A 26,449-nucleotide genomic window follows, 5' to 3' on the forward strand; every position below is an offset into this window, starting at 1 on the left:
AAAACAAAAGGCATGCAAATGGGAAAAGGAGAAGTAAATGTATCCTTATTTGCAGATGACATGATTATACAGGTAGAAATCCCTAAGGAATCAAAAAAATAGCTATTAAATCTAATGAATAAATTTAAGAAACTGCATGATACAAAGTCAAAATAAAGGCTCGCATTTCTATATATTAGTAACAAATAATTGACAATAAAAATTGTTTTAATCTCCACTTAAAATACCATAAATTTACTCAGGAATAAATTTTAATAGAAGATCTGCAAGACCTGAAGACTTAAAATTAAAACAGATTGCAAAGGGTAATTTACGGAAAGTAAAGAAATAAATAAATGACAGATACTATGTTCATGGACTGAGGATTCAATATTTTTATGATGACAATCTTCCCCAAATTGATCTATAAATTCCATGCAGTCCTAATCAAAATCCAAGCATGATTCTTTGAATAAATTAACAACATCATTTACAATTTATACTAAAAAATAAAGGACAATTTTGAAAAAGGAGGACAAGATTGAAGGAATTACATTACCTGATTTGAATACTTACTATGAAGGTAAAAATCAAGACTGTAAAATTTGCATAATAATAGGCATATATTAAAATAAATCATAATAGAGAGTCCAGAAATTAATCCACACTTTCATGGTAATTATATGATTTGAGAAAGATACCAAAGTAACTTAACGGAGGAATAAAAAAGTCTTCAACAAATGGTGCTAGAATAACTAGATGTCTCTATGGGGGAAATATTAGCCTTGATCCTTACCTTATACCTTCCACAAAGATGAACTCAGAATGAATTTTAGGCTTACATATAATAATGTAAACTACCACAATTATGAAGAAAATATAGGGGAGAAATCTTTGTGACACTAGGTTAGGCAAAACTTTCTTAAATGGGACACAAGCACAAACAATAAAAGAAGAAATGAAATAAAAATGGACTCTCATGAAGATGAAAAACTTTGATCCTTCCAGAATAATTAGAAAACAAAAATGCATGCCAAGCATGGAAGGAAATGTTCACATAACATTTCTGACAAAAGTCTGGAACCCAGAATATATAAAGAACTCTTACAATGCAATAAAAAAAAGACAATTTCATTTTTAAAATACAGGACAGATTTTAACAGTAGTTCACAAGAGATGATATACAAATGGCCAACAAAAATAGGTAAAGATATTCAACATCACTAATAATTAGGGAAAATGTAAATTACAACCACAGTGAGATACTTGAATGGCTAAAAATAGGACTGGCAATAATAAGTGTTGATATGAATGTGAAGTAACTAGAACTTCATATATTGCTGGTAGGAATAAAAAATGGTATAGCCACTTTGGAAAATAGTCTGACAGTACTTCACAAAGTTAAACATATATTTATGAAAGAACCCAGCAATTTCACTCCCAGGTATTTTACCCAAGTGACGTAAAAGCACATGTCCACACAAAGATGTGGTTGCAAATGTTCATAACAGCATTATTCAAAACAGCCAAAAAAGAATGCAACACAATTATCCATCAACTGTTGAGTAGATAAACAAATTGTAATATAGCCCTACTATGAAATACTTCCCAGCAATAAAAAGAAGCAAAATATTAGTAATTTAAAAACATGAATGAATCTCAAGAATGTGTTAAGTGAAAGAATTGAAAACAAAACACTAGGTACTATATGATTCCAATAATATAAAATTCTAGAAAAAGAAAAACTATGACATAAACTACATCAAATGACTGTAGAACCAGAGTTGGGAAATGTTATTGAGAGCAAAGAGTCATGAGAAAGCTTTTTAAGATGAGGGAACTCTTGCATCTTGATTGTGGAGATTAAATCATTTTAATTCAACTATATGAAATTAGCAAAATGTGTTAAACTGTTCATGTAAAAATCATTAATTTCACTGTATGTAAATAATACTACTTCAATAAAAGGCATTTCTAAAAAGGTTTACATTTGCAATTTCCTGTGAATTCAAATGGTATAATTCATCTGAGGTCTCTTATCTGTACTATAGCCTTTCATCTTTAAAGATCTGTACTAGTTTTATATTTTTAACTACAGGATTACAAATAATATTTAGTCAAAACATATGAAATATAAACCTATTACCTGTTTAACTATTTAAATCTTTTATTTTTATAGAATATGACAAATAAGGTTCAAAACTGGCTAAAAGCCCGCTTCTTATGAAAATACTGCTTTTTTTCTTGCTTCCTTTTTTTTAATTCTTTATTGTTTAAAGTATTACATAAGTCTCCTTTTTCCCCCATTGACCTCTCCCCAGCCACCCCAGCCCCCAGCACATGCAATACTGCTCTTTTAAGAACATATTCAGTGATCTTGGGTTTTGGTGCCAAAAAATGTAATCATATAGAAGTTATTCTGTGATTTTTGTAGTTTCTTTTCTTTGTTTTTTAGACTGTAAATAATTCCACCTAAGAACCTGATAATGGAAATGATGATGATTGATGGGAAACATACAACTAAATGAGATTACAAATCATGCTGCATGGGCAATGTGATTTTGTTCTTTTGTGGTTAGGGCATCTAAAAAGTATATTCTTATTTATCTGCATTTCTGTGTACATCTTTAAAATGCCTTACCCTAACCTCACCTACCTTGATGCTCAGTTTAATCACCCTGATATGAAACTACTAATATTACTTATAGAAAGTCAAATGTTGTAGAGATGAACCATCTACTAACTAGAAGTTAATCCAGGGTGTCCCAAAAAAATTGAGCTGATAGCTCAATTCTGAAAATGAAATGTATTTTAATAAACACTGCCTTTAGAATTATTCAAAGTGTGTGTGTGCATTTTGGATGACAACCTATGTATTAGCCAAAATGGCACCTTTCCAATATGGTTATGCAAATGCCAAATTTACTGCTTCTTTTTGACTTTCACTCACTCTCTCATGAAGTGTCTCTTATCTTCAATACTATTTTCTGAACTAATACTAAATGACGACAGAGAAAACAGCTTTTCAAAGCCGTTGGGCCTAAGCGGAGTCAGTCTATTGAAGATAATCATCTTAAATGAATAACTATGATCTAAAGATGTTATCTAAATAACTATGGAATTGACTGATTATTTTATATTTTGCTTCCTATTTATTATATTTAAGTTTTAGTATATTTATTATATTTAAGTTTTTTAGTATATTTCATATATTTTTTCTTTTTAAAGAAAAAATAATTCCCCTGGCTATTCTATGCTGAGTAAATTAACTAGCACATATAGAATTAGGAATTTTCATTTTAAATATACAAATATATACATAGGATTAATAATGAAAAGACATTAATGAAATTGGTAATTTTATACAATTAAATTGATTGTATCTCCACAATCAAGATAGAGAAGAAGTTCCTTATCTAAAAAGTTTTCTCTTGCCTCTTTGCTCTCAATACCATTTCCCAAATCTGGCTGTAGAGGCAGTCACTACCTGGTCTTATTTTAAGCTGTTTCAAGGGGTTATTTACTAGTGGATATGAGTTAAAGAGATACCAGTATTTTCTAAGGAAGAACTTTCTAACAATTCGATCTGAACTTTTATCAATTGCAGAGGTCTGAATGCTTGCAAATTATAATCAGTGCCTCAGTCTCTTCCTATTCTAGTGGTTCTAAGACTCCTTCTCCTGCTTTGGAATGAATGTTCTAATTAATTAAGTTTCTAGAATAACCTTAACTCTGAGTAATTCTTCACACGTTTGTTTCAACACTTGGTGAAAAGTCTTTATAAAATGTGTTACCTCAGTGTTCTATCTTGTTATCCTGGTGTACCTTGTGCTAGCTTTGTTTTCTTTGATGACTGAGAATGTTGTAGTGACCTGGGAGTCACCATCATCTCTCAATAGTAATGTGACTGACAAAATTATCAGTGTAGAATGTGAGGGAGTTTAAGTCCTGTAATTTGCTTTAAAAATAAAACAAAACAAAAAACAAACCCCCTGTTCTCAGTTTTCCTTGTTTTTCATCATTTTCTCCTCCACCGCCTCCCCCCACCCCCACTCCTAGTGGACTCCTCTTTCCACTGTCCATCCCTAATTCCATCAAGAGGTTTGCTGATCTGAATCTGAAATGGAAAGAAAAAAAAAAAGCCAGTTTTCTTTTGCTTCTTGTCTTCATGCCCTCTTACAGGGTTTTTCAGATTTATCTTTTCTTCTTCCTATTCAACAACTCTGTACCCTCCCTGCCCCCAGTCATACTCTTGTTGCATGTCTGCATGGATTATTTGAACAGCCTCCTGGTTTACAGTCTCTTCTAATTCTGATCCACCTTTGTATTTCACTGTTAAACTAACCTTATACTCCAGATTTCATTCTTCAGTTCAAGAACTTGCAGTGATTTCCTATTGCATGACCCAGTCCAAACTACTCCCAGTAGGTTTTTAAATCCCTCCACATATGGCTCCGCTGCATGACCTCAGATTCATTTGTTGCTCTATGGACACAGGCTTTCTCTGCCTCTGGAACACATATTCCTACTCTCAGATCTTTGCTTAACATGACATTGTTGCTCAATCATCCTTTCTCTATCCAAAATGAAGGCATCCTTCAAGTACCACTTTCTTTGCAAAACCTTCTCTGGCACTCCTGTTCATACACATCTTACTCTTTTTCAATTTCTAGTGAATGGAGAACACTTTGCTCTCACTAGCCCCTTCCTTTCCACATATAAGCTCTGTCTCTATGCTGGACTGTAGTACCCAAAGGTAGAAACCAGATCTTAGACTGAATTTGTTTCCCCATAGTGCCAAGTACAATGTAGGGCACATAGGATATACAGTATTCCTAACTTTATAATGTACTTTTCACATGCGTTTTTTCACTTACTTTATATTCCATAGATTAAATAAACATAATTAAACATCTACAGATTTATTTATTTGTTGTCATGCATTCCTTGCCTATGTCAACAATACTGTCATTTGTTCTAAGAATCTCCTTTTATCACTTTTCTTCCAAATGTAAAGGTTATTCTCTACTTTATGAAGGTCATTAAATATTGCTATTGATGCACCAGTAAAGAAAACATTAAAAAAAGAATTATCTATACTATATTATATAAAGCCAATCCTAACCACTAAGATTATGTAGATTTTTAAAAATTTTTAAATGAACTATACTTATATGAAAATAAAATAGACATCCACAATCACTTATCTGAAATTCTAAAACACAAAAATCTCTTAAGCTGAAATTATTATATGTTTATAGTCTTAATTTATTCCACCTAAAATGAATGTTTATAAGTTTTACTGCAGATATATTATGCTTGGCTATAGGGAACTGCCTTAGACTGTTGAGAATGTTACTTAATAAACAGAATATGCGTTGTTTTAGCTATCATCCTATACTAAAGGCCCGGTGCACGAAAATTCGTGCACCAAGCGGGGGGTCCCTCAGCCTGGCCTTACCCCTCTCACAGTTTGGGAACCCTCAGGAGATGTCCTACTGATGGCTTAGGCCGGCCCGAGTTTACACGTTTCCCGCACGCACTCCACCGCAAATCTATATGAACAGAGTTAAAGACGGCTCCCGCGGAGTACGCGCAATTCACGCGAGCCGACTTAACTCGTTTCCCGCACTCCAAGTGATCCTATACTAAAGGCCCGGTGCACGAAAATTCGTGCACCAAGGGGGGGGTCCCTCAGCCTGGCCTTACCCCTCTCACAGTTTGGGAACCCTCAGGAGATGTCCTACTGATGGCTTAGGCCACTCCCTGGCCTCCCTCTGCGGGAGGCGACCGGGCTGATCAGGGGAAGGTGCCACCCCCATCACCCCGCTGCTGCTGCCACTGCCAGCTGCCTCAGGCCACACAGTCGCCAGGGCTCTCGGCTGCCTGAGCCCCGGGCCTCACAGCCGCTGTGGCTTTGTCCGGATGGACATCCACCCTAATTAGCATATTACCCTTTTATTAGTATAGATAATAAAAGCCCAATATGCTAAGTGTCCGGTCGACCAGTTGGCCGTTCAACCAATCAAAGCATAATATGCTAATGATATGTTAAGACCATTCACCCACTCGCTATGATGTGCACTGACCACCAGGGGGAAGTCAACATAATATCTAGACGATATTATGCTAAGTGAAATAAGCCAAAGACAAAGACAAATACTGTATGCTCTCACTTATATGTAGAATCTTAAAAACACAAAATAAATGAATAAACAAAACAAAACAGAAAGTGATATATAGATATAAAGAACAAGTTGATGATTTCCAAAGGATCAGGGATGGGAACTTTTTAAAAATTAGAGATGTTATTGACTATGGAAAAGATGCAGCCTGACCCTTCCTTTTAGACTAAGAACAGAAAGCAGATAAGACATTCTAATACAAGGAGTATGGGGTATATGTTTATATGAGTTGTTAATATGATTAAAGGCAAAAGAAAAAAGTAGAGAAACCATAAATGGGATGGCCAGTAGGTTGGCTTTCCAGAATGAGAATGCTTTTAAGAAAATGGCAAAAGAACTACTTTAGTACAGGGATTGCGGCTTAAGCTCCCTGGCATATCATGTGTTTACCTTGCTGCTTGGCCATTAGTGAATGTTCAATAAATGTCCAATAGATGAATGACTACTAAATGAAGCTAAGCATCTATATATATAAAAGCCTAAGCAACCATTACGACCAGTCAACCAAATGACCAGCTATGATGCAAACTGAGCACCAGGGGGCAGACGCTCAATTCAGGAGCTGCCCCCTGGTGGTCAGTGCACTCCCACAGCCAACTTCCCATGGTCCTTCCCCCACAGCTGGCCAACCTCCCATGGTCCCTACCCCCAGCCAGCCCCCAACAGCCCCGAACGGGACTGGGTGAGATGGCCCTGATGGCCCCGATCGCTGGCCAGGCTGAGGGACCCCACCCATGCACAAATTCATGCACCAGGCCTCTAGTGGTAAATATAATAGGCAAACATTTCTGAATTTAATTGTTTAAACTTGAAAAATAAAACAGCATCAAGTTTAGGATACTCACAGAATGAGTCAGTATAATTTTGTAGAACTAAAATTTCTGTAATTCCCATATTCTAAGAGCACTGAATTTTGAATGAGCCATCTCAAATTTAAATTCTAACTTGGCCACTGGTCACCTGTGTGGCCTTGGTACAAATTATATAAAGAACCCAGTTTTCTTAACTATAAAAATTTACTCTGAATACAGTAAGTCCTCACTTAATGTCATTGATAGGTTCTGTGACTTTAAGCAAAATGACATACAACAAAACCAATTTTACCATAGGTTAATATATCCTATATAATAAAAGTGTAGTATGCAAATTGTCCCCTTGAGCGGAGTTCTTCCGGGAGTTTGAACAGAGGGCGGGCTGGCCTGAGGAAGGGAGGGAGGCCCTGGCTGGCAGCCAGCAGCCACTAGGGACCTACCAGTGCATGAATTTTGTGCACTGGGCCTCTAGTATATCTATATATAGAAAAGCCCAGCAACCAGAATGGCATAATGACCAGAATGACCAGAATGACTGGTGGCTATGACGTACACTGCAGCAGCCAACCAGCCTTATCTGGGCCCCTATCAGCCCGCCTCCCCTCCCCCTGGCTGGCCCCACCCCCAATCGGCCCCCAACACCCTGACCGGGGGCAGGGCCAGCCGGCCAACCTCCCGTGGCCCCTTCCCCTGCCAGCCTAGCTTGATGGGCTCCCATTGTGCTGGGCCAGGTGGACCCTACCTGTGCACAAATTCATGCACTAGGCCTCTAGTATACAAACAAGAGTTAAGTTCCTATGGCATCCATCAATGTTAAAATGAAACAATATTATTCAAGGACCTGCTCTAATTGTCCTATGATTAAATGAGATAATATATATGGAAAGGATAACATAGAACCCAATGCATGGTAATCCTACCTTTGTCCTCCTGGCTTCCTCCCTTCCTTCCTTTCTCCCTTTATTCCTCCCTCTGTCCCTCCCTTCTTTCTTCCCTTCCCTTCCCTTCCCTTCCCTTCCCTTAGCCTTCAGATTTTCAAAAGAGCCAGCTCTGGCTGTATACTTGATGTAGTCTGAGCCTGGGTCAGAAACAATAAAATAACAAAAAATTCTCTGCCTTGCTCTTCTGTGCTCAGATCCACAAGAAACATTAGGGCAGAGCAGGAGGGAAGTAGCTACAAGGAAGGCTGTAACTACTGAGAACCTGTTCTACACCTTCCTAGAGATTAACACTGTGCTACTTGGCCTATTAATCATGCATTCCCCAAATAATTGCTGAGCAGTATTACTAGGTACTTCACAATCTTATGGAATTATTGAGATAATATATTCATTCCTGTCCTCAAAAAGGTGAGGAATAACAAGGTAAAGGAAACAGAAGTTTAAAAAAATAAATGCAAATAATCTGTCAAGGTATGTAATATTAGATGTAAAATCACACACCTCTGTATTTTCATAAAGGAAAAAAATAGGATAATTTCCCTGGTGGAAGCTGAGGAGACTAAAGACAGAGGTGGACAGAGAAAACTTGGCCAAAAAGGGGATATTTTAACCTATAACCTGAAAGATCAATGATTCACAGGGAATAATTTGATGTTCTCTGGAATGTACAAAGGATGAATGCAAGCCAGCAGAGTGCAGGGGGAGCTAGCTAAAGGTCTTGCTCCAGGGTAGGATGGAAGAAGCACTGTGGAAAATAAGGCTGCATTGTGAGTAGGAATCCTATATAATAAAAGTATAGTATGCAAATTGTCCCCTCGACCTGAGTTCTTCTAAGAGTTCAATCAGAGGGCGGGGGTGGGGCTGGCCAGGGGGAAGAGAGGGGACCCTACCAGTGCATGAATTTTGTGCACTGGGCCTCTAGTCAAATCATAAAGGGATTTATTTATAGTAATCAGGAATTTAGCATCATTCTGTCAGCAGTGGTGAGTCACTAATGAAGAGCCATTCAATAGATGCAACTAGACTTGAGGCTGCAGAGACAAAGCAGTTCCCTACAGCTGGTGTCCAGGAGGAAGAGGGAAGACAGAAGTTAGTTAAACCCAACCTGGAGACAAAATTTGTCCCGCACTAGGTATTATCTAAATCAAATGAAAACCTTTAAAATCTCTTAGGGTTTGTCCATCTTTAGCTGTGGTTAAACTATAAAGTATGAAACTGATGCATCAAATTTTAATAAATGTTTTATTCTTTGCTGGATCAAGTTTTCACAATATACTGGTTTCCATTCTCCCTACATGGCTGTAGTTTTGTCTCCTCCTAGCTATCCTCCTCCCTACATGGCTGTAGTTTTGTCCCCTCCTAGCTATCCTCCTGGCTAGAGGTGCCAGGCATGTCTCACAGCAGTAATACATTAGATTAATAAAGCAATTATTTAATTGACTCTAATTGTAAAGTCAATATTATGGTTTAAATTATAGCCTTTGGATGAATTTGAAAAATGAAGCCTGCTAATCCTTAAAACAATATTTACAGAGGACTCTTTGCTTTTGTAGAGAATAAAGGGAATGGAAGCAAGAGCACATGTAGAGAATAAAGGGAATGGAAGCAAGAGCACATAAATCCGAAGGGCTTTTAAATATTCATTTTTGCAATCAGCTTTACTGGTTTGCAGGCCACTGACTTCAAAATTGTGGAGAAATACCAAAGCTCTTGCTGTAATTTTCCTGTGAACTAAACTATTGCTTCACATTCTTATTTTCTGATTGTGGAGTATAGGAATTCTAGATATAATGCTTACAATGCAAATATTCTCCCTCAACAGAAATATCTTGGGAGATATACTAAAATTCATATTTCAAAAATGTACACATTTTGGGTAGGTAGCTTCTGACTTAAAATGCTCTCGAGCAGCCCCTAATAAAACTCTTCCAACTATCTAATACAGTACAATAACTATAAAACCTCTAAAACTGATAACAACCCACAACTCCTAAGTCAATCAGTAAATTTGTTGCCAATGGTTGTCCGTGAATAACAGGATGATGGAAGTGGTCCAGATAAAGCTCTCCTATCTGGAAGATGAGTGATCCAATGAACCCAAATGGCACTTGTGAAAATATGCTGTGGCTTAAGGGACAGTGAAAACCACTTTGGAAAAAAATCAATAACAGAGAAACATGCTTAAGATGGGATCAGACAAAAATGTTAGAACACTGTGGTATTCTCAGTTCCTGCTATAAGGCATAGCCTCTGTGAACAAACTGAAGAAAGCCTTGGTTTACAAACTGTACGGCAAAAAAGAGAAACAATGGGATACAACAAGAGGCCAATGAAAATGAAAGTAGATCAGACTTGGAGGGGGAAAAGGTTTAAAACAACCCTACAGAAAATCAAATTAACAATATATAAGACTTAGTTAATTTCAGTAGAAAATAGATTTAAAACATTCAGACCAGAAAAAAATAAAGCAGGTTACCTAAAAAAGCAACAAAAATTAGCCTGGCCTTAAACCTCTCTGAGGCACTAAGTGCCTTTAAATAGTGGCACATATACAATATTTTTTAGCGCCATCTTTTTTTATTGTGAGTCACAGAAGCAGAAAAAGTAACGCACAGATTTCCCATGTACCCTTTACCCAGATTCCCCTTATGTTTACCATCTTACAAAACCAAGAACTCAAATCAAAATGAAATTAACCTTGGTACACTACTACTAACTAAAGTACAGAATTTTCTCATATTTCACCAGTTTCTCCTTTGTTATTTCAGGATCCCAGATTGCATTTAGTTGTCACGTCTCCTTAGTCTCCAATCTGTGGTAGTTCCTGAGTCTTTGTCTTTCATGACCTTGATACTTTTGAAGGGTACTGGTCAGTTGTTTTGTAGACTGGGCCTCATATTTGGTTTGTCTGATTTCTCATGATTAGACTAAGGTCATGCATGTTAGCGGCAATGTGCCCTTCTCAGTGCATCATATCAGGGGCTAAATAATGTGAGCATGTCTATTACTGCCAATGCTTGGTCACTTGGTTAAGCTGGTGTTTGCTAGGATTCTCTACTGTTGTTACTATTTCCCTTTATAATTACCAAATATTTTGGAGGAGTTCTTTGATCTTGTGCAAATATCCTATTTTTTAATCAACTTGCACCCACTAATTTTAGCATTCCTTGTGTGGAAATTATTGTCATGGTATTTTAATTAACCTGTTTCCCTCATTCCCTCATATTTATTAAATTGGAATTGTTATTTAAGAAAAGTCACTTCTCCCTTATTTATTAAGTTATTTATTTATATTAGTATGGATTAGGATGTTTATTTATTATTTTGTTATAAAGCAGTGCTATTGTTACATATTTTGTCATGCATGTTCCAACTTTGGCACCTGGCAACTTTTCCAGGATGTCCCTTATGCCCATTTGATATGCTCCCACCTTTTTTTTTTTTACCTCCTTATTTTCTGATGCTTTAGGCTCATTTGTATTTTCCTTGCCCCAGCCCTAGAACCAGCTATTTTTGCAGAGTCATGCTTCTTTCATTTGGGAATGAAATTTAGAAACCAAGATTTAGATGCTGGCTGTGCTTATTGCTACTGGGCTACTTTCATACTGATATCTCCAATTTTAATCCAACACAACAGAGCTCATTCTAGACTTTCTCTTATTTGTAATTTCTTTCTCTGACAGTGAGAAGCCTGACTTCCATTTTCTAAATTTACTTGTTAAGTCAACCCTAGTATATAAACATACATAAAATATCTTTAAAAGCATCCAAAATACCTTTAAAATCTTTTTTAAAAAAATTTAAATCTAAAAAAGTAGTTTTAGATTTCCTAATCCTTTTCTCTGTGAGGAATAAATTACCAACTAGAGAACAGTGACAGTGAACAGCTGGTTTGTTTGTTTTTTTGTTGTTAGCCTTAAAGTATTCAGTCAAAACATAGCTTTCCAGAGTTTCATAGCTCAGCTCTTGTCTCTCCCATCCCCTTCAGTGTCATTATGTGATTCGTTTGTAATATAGTTAGATTCCCTTGTCACATTCTGCTTTCCAACCCTCTTTCCCCCCGCATCCTAGTTGATTGTATTGTTGTTTTCATACAATAAAATTCATTTTCTGTGCTTTACAGTTTAATGTGTTTTAACAAATGTACAGAGTCATGTGTCCACCACTATAGTTTCCTACAGAACAATTTCATCATCCCCCAAAACAAGAGTTATCCCTTTATCAATAATCTCTCCTTCGACTCCAACCACTGGCTGTCACTGATCTTTTTTTTTTTTTTTTTTTTTACAAAGAGGAAGGGAGAGGGATAGAGAGTTAGAAACATCAATGAGAGAGAAACATCAATCAGCTGCCTCCTGCACACCCCCTACTGGGGATGTGCCCGCAACTAAGGTACATGCCCTTGATCGGAATCGAACCTGGGACCCTTGAGTCCGCAGGTTGATGCTCGATTCACTGAGCCAAACCGGTTAGGGCATGTCACTGATCTTTTTTAAGAGTGCCACGTAAAATGGAATCACACAACATATAGCAACTTGATTCTGTCTTCTTTTACTTAGGAAAATGCATTTAAAATGCACTCAAGTTGTTGTGTGAACCAACAGTTTGTTCCTTATTATGGATGAGTGTTATTCCATAGTATGAAATGGTTTAAGGACATCTGGGTTGTTTACAGTTTGGAGCTATTGTGAACAAAGCTGCCATAAATTTGTATTTACAGGATTTTGTGTGAATGTAAATTTCCATTTCTCTTAGGAAGACACCTAGGAGTGGGATGGCTAGGTTATATGATAGACATATATTTAACTTTTTAATAAACTGCAAAAACACTTTCCAAAGTGGCTGTGCAATTTTGCATTCCCACCTGTCTATTCCATGTTAAGGAGAAAACTTGCAATCTAAGACGTATATGCCCTCCTAGGTGTTTGTGTGTGATGGCAACAGAGTCTTAATTACTCAAAAACTTAAAGATTATAGCACCAAATGCCCTTCTTGAAAGAACTTACATAAAGTCATACTCTAGCCAACTGAGAGAGAAATAGTAATTAAGAACATGAAAAAATCCATTCCTAATAAACAAAATCTTAAGGAAAATAAATGAAGAAAGGATACTGCTTCTCTTTAAAAAAATGTATCTAAGAAGACAGATCACATCATATAATATTAATTATAAAACCAGAGCTCTGAGAGAGAACCAAGATGGTAGCATAGGTAAACACCTGTACTTGCTGCCTCCCACATCCACATCAAAATTACAACTAAAATACATAACTATAGTCCAGAACCACGGGAAAGCTGGCCGAATGGTAGTACTACAACTAGAAAGGTAAAGAAGAAAGCACATTGAGACTGGTAGGAGGTGCGGAGGCATGGAACGGGCTGGTCCGGCACACGGGTGTGCTGCTTTTTAATCGGGAGGGAGATACAAGCTACCGCTTACTCTGAGCTCCAGTGCCAGCCGAGACTCTGTGAGACTCAGACACATACCGGGAGAAACTGGACTGTCTGGCATCGGGGCAGGAACGCGGGGGTAGCTTTCTTCCAGATGGAGGTACTCGAAATGGTCATTGTTTCTGTGCTGGGACCATCCCGGTGCAGGGCTGACTGGCAGCCATTGCTGTTTGCTCTGCCCTGGAGATTCCCTGAGACCCCGCCCTACCCAATTTACAGCCCCACCAAAGCTGTGCACAGCGTCTTTTGCATATGAATGGCCTTCTCCTTTCTCAGCCTAAAACCTGTCAAACAAACTTTAGCTGGGTCAGGGAGCCCCAAAGCTATCAATAAAAGGCCCAATGCCCTCACCAGCCTGTTTTGCTTCACAGCTGGGCCTTGTCTGGGCTCTTCCAAACCCAATACAAAGAGGATGAATCTGCAGATCTCTCTGTAGCTCCTCCTGGGTGGCCCCAGGCAGTGGCTGACTTTGCACCTCCTTGGAGCTCCAAGAGCCAGTGTACCCAGTGGTCAGTGCGAGACCATACCAGATTACAGCTCTTCACATCCATAAGTGACACACTCAAGGGGCAGACTCAGTGAGCACCAAAGCCCCACTGAAGCAAGTCCTGCCCCATAAGGGTATCTCCTGCACAGCAGCTCTCCCATTGTAGACACAGCTGGTCCTCAGAGCCAATTGGCCTGGAGGTCAATTCCTCCCAGTGATACCAACAGCAACAAGCCTTAACTACAATAAGACTGTGCACACAGCCCACAAAGGGGTGCACCAAGAAGTGTCCACCTCAGGTGACTGGGGAGGCCAAGCCACTGGGCCCTATAGGACACCTACCACACACGGCCACTCTATCAACTCAAGGAGACTTAGCAGCTACCTAATACATAGAAACAAACACAAGGAAGCAGCCAAAATACGGAGACAAAGAAACATGTCACAAATGAAAGAAATGGAAGAAAGCAAAATACTGGATATAGAGGTCAAAACCACAGTTACAAGGTTACTCAAAAATCTTCTAGAAACCTCTGAGAAATTTAGTGAGACCTTCAAGGATCGCAGTGAGAATGCCAAGAAAATGGAAAAGGACCAGTCAGAAATTAAACACTGACTTAAATAAAGAATAATATACAGAGATTCAACAGTAGACTAGAGGATACCAAGCATCAAGTCAAAGATTTGAAATATGAGGAAGCAAAAAACACCCAACCGGAAAAGCAAAAGGAAAAATGAATCCAAAAATATGAAGATAGTGTAAGGAGCCTCTGGGACAATTTCAAGTGTACCAACATCCAAATTATGGGGGTACCAGAAGAAGAGAGAGAGCAAGATATTGAAAACCTATTTGAAGAAATAATGACAGAAAACTTCCCCTACCTGGTAAAAGAAATAGACTTGCAAGTCCAGGAAGCGCATAGAACCTCAAACAAGAGGAACCAAAGAGGACCACATCAAGGCACATCATAATTAAAATGCCAAGGGCAAAAGACAAAGAGAGAATCTTAAAAGCAGCAAGAGAAAAACAGTTACCTACAAGGGAGTACCCATACGACTGTCAGCTGATTTCTCAACAGAAACTATGCAGGCCAGAAGGGAGTGGCAAGAAATATTCAAAGTGATGAATAGCAAGAACCTACAAACAAGATTACTCTACCCAGCAAAGCTATCATTTAGAATTGAAGGTCAGATAAAGAGCTTCACAGACAAGAAAAAGCTAAAAGAGTTCATCACAACCAAACCAGTATTATATGAAATGCTGAAGGGTATTCTTTAAAAAGAGGAAGAAGAAGAAAAAGGTAAACATAAAAAATTAAGAACAACAAAGTGACAACAAATACATATCTATCAACAAGTGAATCTAAAAATCAAATGAATAAAAAATCTGATGAACAGAATGAACTGGTGAATGTAATAGAATCAGGGGCATGGAAAGGGAGCAGACTGACAATTCTCGGGAGGAAGGGGGCGTGGGGGTGTGTGGAAAGATTGGACAAAGAACTTATATGCATGTATGCAGTACTTATGGACGCGGACAGTGGGGTGGCGAGGGCCTGAGGTGGGGTGGGAACCAGGTGGAGGGGAGCTGGGGGGGGGGGGAGAAGGACATCTGTAATAATCTGAACAATAAAGATTTAAAAAACAAAACAAAAAACAGAGCTCTTACTAAAATCAAGAGGGGATGGAATTCCTGATCGTCTTATTCAAATTATTTTAGAATTTCTGGCTAGTGTAGTAAGACACAAGTCAGAAGTAATGGACTGACTGCTGAAGAGTAAAATTTTAGTAATTGCAGAGTATTCTTAGAAAACTCAAAAATGCCACATAAAATCCTCTTAAGCAGAAATCATTAAGGCTATGAAACACAAGAAAAAATATCAATATCCCAATAAGAAATAGATGAGATAGTAGAAAAAATTCTCTAAATAATAACAACATACACATCATAAAATTCCTAGTAATAACCATAACCAAAATATGCAGGATCCATATATAGAAAGCTGTAATTATTGAAGTATAAAGGACCTGAATATTGACTTTTGTAATACTGCCATTCATTAATTCATTCAATTGGATTACTTTGTGTTTGCCACAGATAGAAGTTTCATAAAAGAAGGAGCAATAATTGTCATATTCAATGTGTTATCCCCATGCTTAATATATTGCCTGACTCATAGTAGACATTCCAAAAATATTTATTTTGATATACCAATATTTGATTCAATCTGTTTTATGAAGTTTGTATAGCTTCTAAGACTCATTTGTTAAGTAGCATAGTATTTTTGAAAGGAGTCTAGATTAGTTAATTATTGCCTAGCACATAATAATAACCATCCATTTGACCCCATTATGGCTCATGGTTTAAAGTGTAAGTGCCCAGAGTCCTACATTACTATCTTTCTTCACTTTCCCTCTCTAATATTAATGGATTCCACAACACAACACAAGATTATTAAAGCTGAGGGAAGTTTGGGGGATTTTAGAAAGGATTTTTCTCCATAAAGAGGTTGGTTATACTTCATCAATTCAATTTTCAGATCCCACAGTCAATTCCAGGTTAGTAGCAAATGAATGTGGAATGGAATTCTAGTTATTAAAAAAAATAATAATAAATAAAACAGAAAAGAGATCCAGAGAATGTAGGAGCAGGTTAACTCAAAATATTTCCCAGTCTGCAATCTGAACCTTTTATCTGAACTCTTTTCTGCTTTCTATGTAATACAGAATTTAAGGTTAATAACACACAATATTTCATTGACTGATAGTTTACTTTCATAGTTTGACATTTTTCCTTGTATTATTTGATTGCTAATATTTTCTTACATTTTTTTTATTTTTTCCATCACCATTTATCCCCTCTATGCCCTATTTTTTTTACATTTTTTTAAAATAATGGGATGATATAACATTGGTTAAAGTTGGCTGAATAGCTGAACCACAGCTGAAGATAAAGCATTTTCTTGATGATTCTTATCATTTCCCAATGTTTTATTATCTATGGGTGTGTGTTTGTGTTTCTATGTGTTTGCTGGGGGTGGGGCCACTGCGTAGTAATTTCCCTGTTGTGCTTTTAAATAGGGACTTCCTATGAACACTAGTAATGGTAATGCCATAGTTATTTATTAGAGAACTAATCTGGATTTTATGGAGATGTGTGGAAGTTTTGTGAAAATGAAATTAGAGATGCAGCATGTCTCAGCAATAATGAATCTGTTTATGTTGTATATGCAGGGTTAGAGTTAGAAAAAGCAATTTTTCAAACTCAGTGCTTTTTGATGGTGAAGTGTGTATTCCGTTGGGTCATTAATGTACTATATTCCCAAAGTGTTCTCTGGGCAGAGTTCATCCTCTAGCTAATAGTAAAGAAGAACTGGCTTATGACAGGCTTTTTATATTTTCTAATGATAATTCTGAATTGTTAGGTAAGATCCTCTTGAGTATACAATACTGCTTGTAAATGAAAGAGCTGGCAAAGATCTTGTGTTTTTGTTTGTTTTTATTTTTTGTAAGTGAATTTACAACAAAATTAGATACATTAAACATCAATAGACATTATTGGTTTTACTGCATATTGTTGGACCAAGATAGATTTTAACAGTAAAGAAAATTTAATAAATTTGATGTGGAAATCAGAATTATAATGCAATAGCAGGAGCTCATCACAAAAATTTGGACAACGATGAGGATAACTTGTGAAAGTTTACTGCCTATAACTGAATTTGACTTGCTACATTTTGGACAAATTCATAGGTTATGGTAAATAAGATAGCTGAACAGGATAGCAATAATTGGAATGATTTTGTATACTAAATATCTCAATGTCACCTGTTTAGTTTTTAAATGCTTCCCAGCTTTTCCCTAAAAATAATAGGACATTCACCTGGCCAGTGTAGCTCAGTGATTAAGCGTTGACCCATGAACCAGGAGGTCGTGGTTCAACTCCCAACCAGGGCACATGCCCGGGTTGTGGGCTCTGTCCCCAGTGTGGGGCATGCAGAAGGCAGCTGATCAATGATTCTCTCTCATCATTGATGTTTCTCTCCCTCTCCCTTCTTCTCTCCAAAATCAATAAAAACATATATTTTTTTAAAAATACACCATTCAACCTTTAATTTGTATACTAGTAGCTACATACAGAAGGAAGTTGTTTAAATTGATCAATAAATGGACTCCTTTTGGAAATTAAAGTTAATGTCAGTCAACTGGTACTAGTACATTTGAAATTAAACTTTATATTACAAAGATAAACTCAGAAGAGAGGAATAAAAGACAGTGCTGTAGGGCTATGAAGGTAAGGAAGATGGCTCTCATAAGTTAGTGACGCCTTCTCTCAAGAAATCAGGCAGCTGTGCTGCATTATTCACCTGGAAGTCGTTGAAAGAGGTAACAGAGTACAGTGGGGCCTTGACTTACGAGTGTCCCGACTAACGAGTTTTTTGAGATACCAGCTGCCTCTCGGCCGATTTTTTGCATTGAGTTGATAGAGTAATTTGAGTTAACGAGCTCCTTAACAAGCTCGGTCTCGGAACGAATTAAACTCGTAAGTCAAGGCCCCACTGTATTTGACTTACTCTGGCTCCAAAAAGCTCTGGAAATGTCAGTCAGAATTTTCTGTATACAGCAATAGCTATAGTGAACCCTCTGCAAAAAGAAAACATTATTAGACACAATCACACCTAAACTGTGATGACAGATGTTAAAATGACTATAAACAGTTGAAGGGGGGAAAAGGGTCACAGACAATTATCTGAAAGCAAAGAGACAAGGATGTTTGGAGAAATAATCTATTCGCCAGAGAATGATATGATTTTAGGGTATGAGGGATAATGGGTGAGATAATTGGGAAGCCAGAGCAAAGGGAAAGTTATTAATTAAATTGACAGCATACATAGGTATTTTCTCAGAGAAAATACCAATGATCTGAGTTGGGTCCCACTTAGTGAAAGTGCTGCTTTTAGAAGATGCCTCCTAACCTAGGGCTAGAAACACGGCATAGCTTTGGGGGCAAGGCTTCCCCCCACCCCCACTGTCTATCAAGATAAATACCATTCAAATGATGTGTTCATCCCCCAAATGGTAATGAAATAGGGAGAGGGCATCAAGGGTGATAGCTGTGGGAGTTAATCAGTGTATAAAATCTGCTTAGCAAGGAAGATGTTTCAATTTTGGAAAAAAAAAAAGCCATAAGCATTAAAAGAGTATTCATGCTGTGTTCCTATTATGACACTCATCGGCTTAAAAGATATATCAAAGGAAATGGACTGATAGGGTTGGTAATTGGATGGAGTAAGAAAAAGCTGAATAAATGAGCAAAGGACAAAGTTTTTTTATTATTTAAAAGGATTATAGTTTTTAGATGTTGTCTGACCTCTTAAGGCAGGAAGAGGGTGAGGATTTTTTTTTTTTGCAATACTCATATCTGAAATAGTATCACGTACATTTTTAGCTAGTACTCAAACAAATTCCATATTCTATACAAATGGGGAAATGCAATTCATAATTGACAAGGTATGAATTTTTTATACTTTAAGCCATGAGGCTGCCACATCAACAAATGTAATTCCTTGGCAAATACATCTTATGTTTATATTTATGAAATGTACACAATTGACACAGAACTCAAAAGGGAATAAGTAAGCATTTTATATATAAACTTTGATTTGCAAACTCCATTCTGGGAAACATTCATTAAATTAGAAACAAGGAAGGAATGCAAGTAAAATGTGCTTAGAGTTTCAATTTATCTTGGACTTGGTGTTACTTTTATGCATTTTGCCACACCTGGACTCACTTCGGTTGAAAAGTGTTTGTTTTTTAATATATAGAGAACTACTCTCAAAAGTTAAAACGATAAATTATTAAAACTTAAAATTCATCTATAGGAGCCCCACATTGCAGTGGAGATTTCGTGTTAAATATCCTAAGCTGAAATAGCAAAAAGTGATCAAGACAAGAATCTTGGAAGGAGTGACCAACTCTGAGCATGTGATGTGCTCCACATTTTGTGTAGCTATTGATGAGGGCACCAGAACTTCCTGAAAGGGCCATGAGATGAAAAGCTTTTCTGGAAATAACTTTGATGTCCATTTGAATGAAAGCTCTATGAGGGTAAAGGTCTTGTTTATCATGCCACTCAGCCCCCTTGATGCCAGCATGACATTAGAGAAAGCTATACTTCTTACTAGTTCCCCAGGAGTGAAGAAAGGGAGTGAGGAGGCAATCCTTTCATCCCCAGGAGCTGAGGCAATGCCAGTTATTTTGAAAGGCTCTAATCTGCCACCATTGTCAAAGCATTGCAACTCAAGTGGGTCTGACACATACTCAAACCATATGAAATTATGGCCTGGCACATGGGCTGGTTTTTTTCCCCATCAATTAATTTTCTGACATATGCGGAGTGGATAAAAAGTGTTATTAAACTGTGAGCTCCAGGAGAGCAGCTCACATTTGACTTATTGTTACAGAAGACAGACAGAGAGAGGCATATGTTGCAGTAGATGCACTATATGGGTAAGTGCATTTAACTCTGGAGCTAGCTGCTTGTGTTAGAATCCTGGCTCCACCACTAATCAGCTGTGTGACCTGGGGTAACGCCTGGTCTGTAGCTGTAATGATAGTTAACCCATCTCATAAAGGTGTTATGTGGGCCAAATGAACTAATGTATGCAAAGTACTTAGAATAGCGAGTGCCTGGAACATGGAGATCATTAAATAAGTATTAGCTATTATTATACACTCCAAAGCCTCATAGTATAGTAGGCATTCGGTAAATACTTTGATTACTGAATGAATGAAAGAACTTTGGAATCTATATGAATATGAACATATAGGCAGTGACTTAATGAAGAGTAATGGCCCCATAACCATGTAGAGCTCTGGACTCTAGAACAGTTTTAATCTTTATAAATTCTTAGCTAATTTCAAACAAAATATGAGCCAAGTATGTATTTCAAATCCTTTTCTAAACACAATGTTGCTATTGGTAACAGAGGTTGCAAACAGGCTCTTTAGCCGTTGGACCACGTGTTTAAAAATGGAGCTTTCATTCAGATTATTATCCCTATAAATGGTTAGGGCCTTATGCCAACCACTGTTGCCAAAACAAGACTGTTGCTTGTGTTGGCATCAACTTACACAGTCTAATAAAAAAGCACTCAATTTTTTGGAAATTTTAGAGTTATAAATACATAATCTTTTCCTTCTTTATGAAAAGAGAACTTTTCTCATTTTTAGTGCAAGAATAGTGTTGCTTGACACAGCTTAAATACCTTTTAACATAATAGTTTAATAAATGGAATAGACAGAGCATAGTCCATGAACATTTCTACAAAGCACAGTCCATGAACATTTCCAGGTATACCAGATTTAACTAGAAAAAAAAGACATTTTTTTCTTTTGATTCATTAAATTATACATTACTCTGAGAAAAATCAGCAATGTGGTTCTAGCAGTCGTAACACTTCTCTCAGCAAAGGGCATTTCTTCTACATCAGCACTAAAAGCTGGCCAAATAGCATGACCTTGGTGTTATATCTAAACTCTTACAATTTTAAAAATCCACTGGTGGAAATGAATTCTCTATGGAGATATGGATGATTAACTAGTAACAGAAAAGTTCAGCTTCCATTACTACTGATGGCTATGCTTCCGTTTATGTTTTCCCTAAGCCATAACTATTTAAAATGTTACTGTTAGCATTCTTGGTTGTCCCATTTGTCAGTATATAATTCTCCTACTTAAATATATAGAACAAATCATATTAATTAAAATAAATTGGTTAGGACAGTTAAGCTGTATTACAGATTGTCTCTGAAGGCTATAAATTCAAATTAAGGGTTTTGCTGCTTGTTCCTGAGCTTGGAAACAATCCATTAGCAGTAGCAAAAGAAATCTACTACCTTACAAAAGAACATTCATTTAAATTCCTGCAGAAATAGCTGTATAAACTGAAAATATAGCTAGTTATCATAATTATGTAACAAACTAGAGGCCCGGTGCACAAAAATTTGTGCACTCTGGGGGCATCCCTCAGTCCAGCCTGCCCCCCTAACAGTCTGGGAGCCCTCACAGGATGTCCTACTGGTGTCCCCGTGGGGAGCGGGCCTAAGCCGCAGTCTGGCCACCCTCTGTGGAAGGCAACTGGCCAATCAGGTATATAGATACTTTCTGAAGGCAGCACAGACTCCTTCCTTATTTCTTTCCTCTGTGGCTGGAGAATAGGGGACTAAAAAGTGGAGACAGAACTGTGGCCGGGCCTGGGGCTCTTGTAGGCAGCAGAAAGAAGGAGAGGGCTGGGGAAAGTCTAGACACGGTTTTCTTCAATTGTCCTCCCTTCCTCCGGGCCCCTCACTCTGTTCTTTCCTTGTCGTGGTGGACGCTTGGGCCTCAGATTGACAGGAGCCCAGCGACGGTGGAGTTCAGCCCCCTCACTTCTCAGCTGAACATACAACCGCCTCACATTCCAAGTGGAGCTGTTTTCAAGTGGCTAAAGTGCTGGCAATTCGTGCTTCCCGGCCTTTCCCCTCTCGGGTTTCCTCCTTGGGTCAGTTGCAAACTACACCGAGATACCGAAGCAACTCTGCCCTGGTAGTTCTGCACCGGCCCCTGCCCGGGCCCGACTGGGCACTCTTCCTTGAGGTCTCTGGGTCCACAGTCTGAGCTCAGGGAGGTCACCCAGAGCCTGTTCCCCCGGGCAGGTGGGGCAGGGGGGCTGGCTTGAAGAGCTGGAGGAAGATGGCAGAGTAAGAGTTGGTATGAACCAGCGCCTGCTTAGCCAGACTTCCTAAGCTCCCCACCGGGCCCAGGCTGGGCCCCTTCCCCACACCAGGAGGATCCCAGCTGAGGTCCCCTCCCTGCACCCAGCGCTCTCCTCCCTGTTCTACCACTGGGGGAAGGGAGCAGCTCACCTGCTCTGGACCCTGCCAACCTGGCAGGCTGAGGCACAGGCGGTGCAGCCTAGGGTGCTGGTGGCTGCAAGCCTTCTCCCCCTCCCTGAAGCATGGGGCAGGGTTGCAGCAGCTCACAGCCACCCCTGGGCACCATGCATGGAGACACTGCTCTCCACTGAGCCACTGTCCGCCCAGGACCTGTGGGGGTTGGGGTGGCCTCGGGCTCCCACTGGCCCCACTGAAGCCAGACTCGGCTTGGCCGGCTACCCCCGCAGCCCGAAGGCTGCGCATGCCCCACGGGCTTCATCGCCCTCATGAATCGCCGTGGTCCGGCCGTCCCATCCCAGGAAGTGGCCATCCCGATTGCCATGGCTCACTCCCCGGTGCAGTTGGGCCTGCCCAGCAAGCATGTAGGCAGGAGCTGGGCCTCTGAGGGGAAGGATGAGGGATGCACAGGCCAGGGCAGAAGTGGGTAACTTGATGGTGTAAACACAGCCCCCCCCCCACATCGTGCCTGCCCCTCGCACTGCATTCCCGAACCCCTGGGTTCCCTGCCCAGCACTGTGCTCTCAGGCCTGGGGTGGGGGTGAGGGACCTGGAGCTGCGGCCTGAAGGCAGCCCTCACTGACTTGGAATCGCAGTGGTCGATCAGGGAGGGATGAGGGGTGCCAAATTCCGCCTCTCTCTCTCTCTCTCTCTCTCTTTCTCTCTCTCTCTCTCAGTGGGTCCTGTGTCCCCGGTAGGTGGGCGAGGCTCAGGCAAAGGCAAGCAATGCCGATCGCCTCGCCTGAGCCCCTGCCCGCCCCCGGGTCGCACACAGGAATGGGCCCCCGCCCCTAGGTTGCACATGGGGGCTTGGATGGCGGCTCGAGCTGTCCCTCCCTGCCTGCAGTATGCAAATTAGCCACCATCTTTGTTGGTGGTTAATTTGCATATCGCTCTGATCAGCCAATGATGGGCATAGTGAAGGTACAGTCAATTACCATGTTTGTCTATTATTAGTGTAGATTCTTGGTTGAAACAAGGAACCAAACTGCTAATTCATTATGGTGAGTATTGATATTTAATAGTCTAGGCATGGATTTTAATAGACATACTATATTTATTTCTATATGTTTCTCTATATACTTATATCTATTCTATTTATTTCTATTTGTTATATATTGAATATATATAATGTAGGTATAATATTGGGTGGCAGAGGTTCTAAGTTGTATACTATATTAACAGTGATATATTTTTGTAAAATAAACCTTATTTTCTGGATATTAAAGTGTTAAATTAGGTGAAAACAATTTGTGAGGACTTGGAATAACTCACTTGGTTATTTTAAGAAAAACCTATGTTGTATAACTTCCCAAGACAAAGATGTGACCACCATTTATAGTATTCAATAAAAATGGAAGGTCCTTTACATTTCATGGAAACCTCTATAATAACATTTTTTTAATCTGTCTTTAAATATGAAAGTAAGCAGTAAAAATCAATGATATTACTAAGTGTTCTTGACCTTTCTTTGTGGATAAATTTTCTTAATGCTTTTCTATTTTCTACTGAATTCTCCCCAAACTAGCATACCTTAATTAGCTTGAGGGAATAACTTAATTAAGTCATAAATAAGTTTATAAAGCTCTCTTTGCTTCCTTATCAAATCCATTCATTCCTAAATGCCCCTACAGAAAATGGTATAAAGCCTTGTAACTCTCATGTAGGACCCCTCTTATTTAACTATTGAGATTCAATACCAAGTTCAAAGAAAAGCAAAACTTTTAAAGTGTTAAAAATTGCACTGTTAAAAAGAAGGAGCTCTTACCCTTTGTGACAGCACATATGGACCTGGAGAATATTGTGCTAAGGGAAATAAACCAGTCAAAGAAAAGCAAATATCATATGTTCTCACTTATATGTGGAATCTAATGAATAAAATAAACTGATGAACAAAACAGGTCCAGAGACATGGATATGTGGAACAGAATGACAGATCTTAGAGGGGAAAGGAGTGGAAGGAGGGGAAGAGATTAACCAAAGAACATATATGCATAGCTCATGAACACAGACAGTAAGTGTGGAGAAGGCCTAGGGTGGGGCAGGGGCTGAGTGGAGGGGGGCAAAGGAGGGGAAAATGGGAGACATCTGTAATACAATCAACAATAAAAAAAATTGCAGTGTACAAGGAAATTTTTAATTATTCTATTTTAGAGAAGATAAAGCTAAGCAATAAATAAATTATCTAGGTTACATGAAATGAATAATGTTGATTTCTCCATCTCCACTAAATGTATGCTATAGGAGATGGACTGGACTATATACATTTCTGAAAACTTAGCTTTGAAAACATTAGGCAAAAGTGGTTGTGGACTGGCATCATCTGGAGAACATATCAGAAAGAGGGAAAGTATGAATTGTAAAGACCTGCTTCCAGAGGAAGACACAACTCTCTAATTCTGTGGTTTATGTGGATAAAAAAGGAATAGCTACAAAAAATAGTGCCATTTATATTCAAGGTGATTACATTCAAAGCTGATTTTGCGGTTTATAATCAATTTCTCATAACTATTCATGAATCATAATACCCAGGAATGTAGGATAGCCTTGTACCTGTCTCCTTCTTAAAGTTTGTCCTTTGGGACTAAGTGTGATTCAGCATCACCTTCCTATAGAAATTTTTAAAGAAGAACATCAAATTCTATAGTTTGCAATTGTACCATAGAATTTAATAATGGCTTTATTGCTCAAAAAATCAGGGTTCTTTCTGTCATTAATGTTGCTACCTTTCCAATGACTTAAGAACAAGAATTATTCCCTAAAACTACCTCAGACTACTTCACAAGGAAGACACTGTGTTAGAGTATGTGTGTGTGTGTGTGGGGGGGGGTATATAAATGATGAATATAATTGGAGTGGAAGTGAAAATGACAATCAAAATGTTGCATTTAGAAAACCTGGGACAAAAATGAAGTTTAAAGATACTGAATTACAGCCTGGGAGAGAGATGAATTACAGATGGAGAGACAACAGCTGACTGTGTGTGTACATGTGAGGCTTACCAAGGGAGAAGAAAAGATGGTCTAGGACTGAGTTCTGAGGAAATCCCACATTTATAGGACAACAGAGAAAAGAGAACAGAGACATCCTTTTCCCCTCTGATTTGAATTTTCCTTTGAAGCCAGTCTGTGTTGTTGTGCAGAGGAGGAGAGAAGGACAAAAAGGTTTGTTGGAAGAGAATAAAATCCAATATGACTTCATTTTTCACTTCTCAGCTACCAACTGGTAGGACAATTTGAAATCATTAATTTGGCCAGATGGTTAATGTTGTTTAACAGTACAATTAACTAATAAATAATTGTAAAGCACTCTGTAAATATAAAGTACTACATAAATGTTTAATAATAACATTAAATCAGGACACTTATTTCAAGTTACATTTTATATGTTTATTGGTGTATCAGGAGAAATGCCAATAATATGATTGAATGCCATCATTATACAATGTATTTGAAAACTACAATGAAGGGATTGTGGGAAAATAAAAGTAGTCGTGGCCATGCTAGGCTGAACAGAATGAACTGTTGTGAAATGAAAGAAAGAAAAGAGGGAATGACAACATGATCATAGAAATGCATAATAATTAGCATTTTCATTTTACCCACATAATTTATAAGAAAATTTGTCAGATAAAACGATGTGAAGGGCACAGAGCAGG

The sequence above is a fragment of the Myotis lucifugus genome, unplaced genomic scaffold (genome assembly GCF_000147115.1).
Source record: "Myotis lucifugus unplaced genomic scaffold, Myoluc2.0 scaffold_0, whole genome shotgun sequence".
Lineage (NCBI taxonomy): Eukaryota > Metazoa > Chordata > Mammalia > Chiroptera > Vespertilionidae > Myotis > Myotis lucifugus.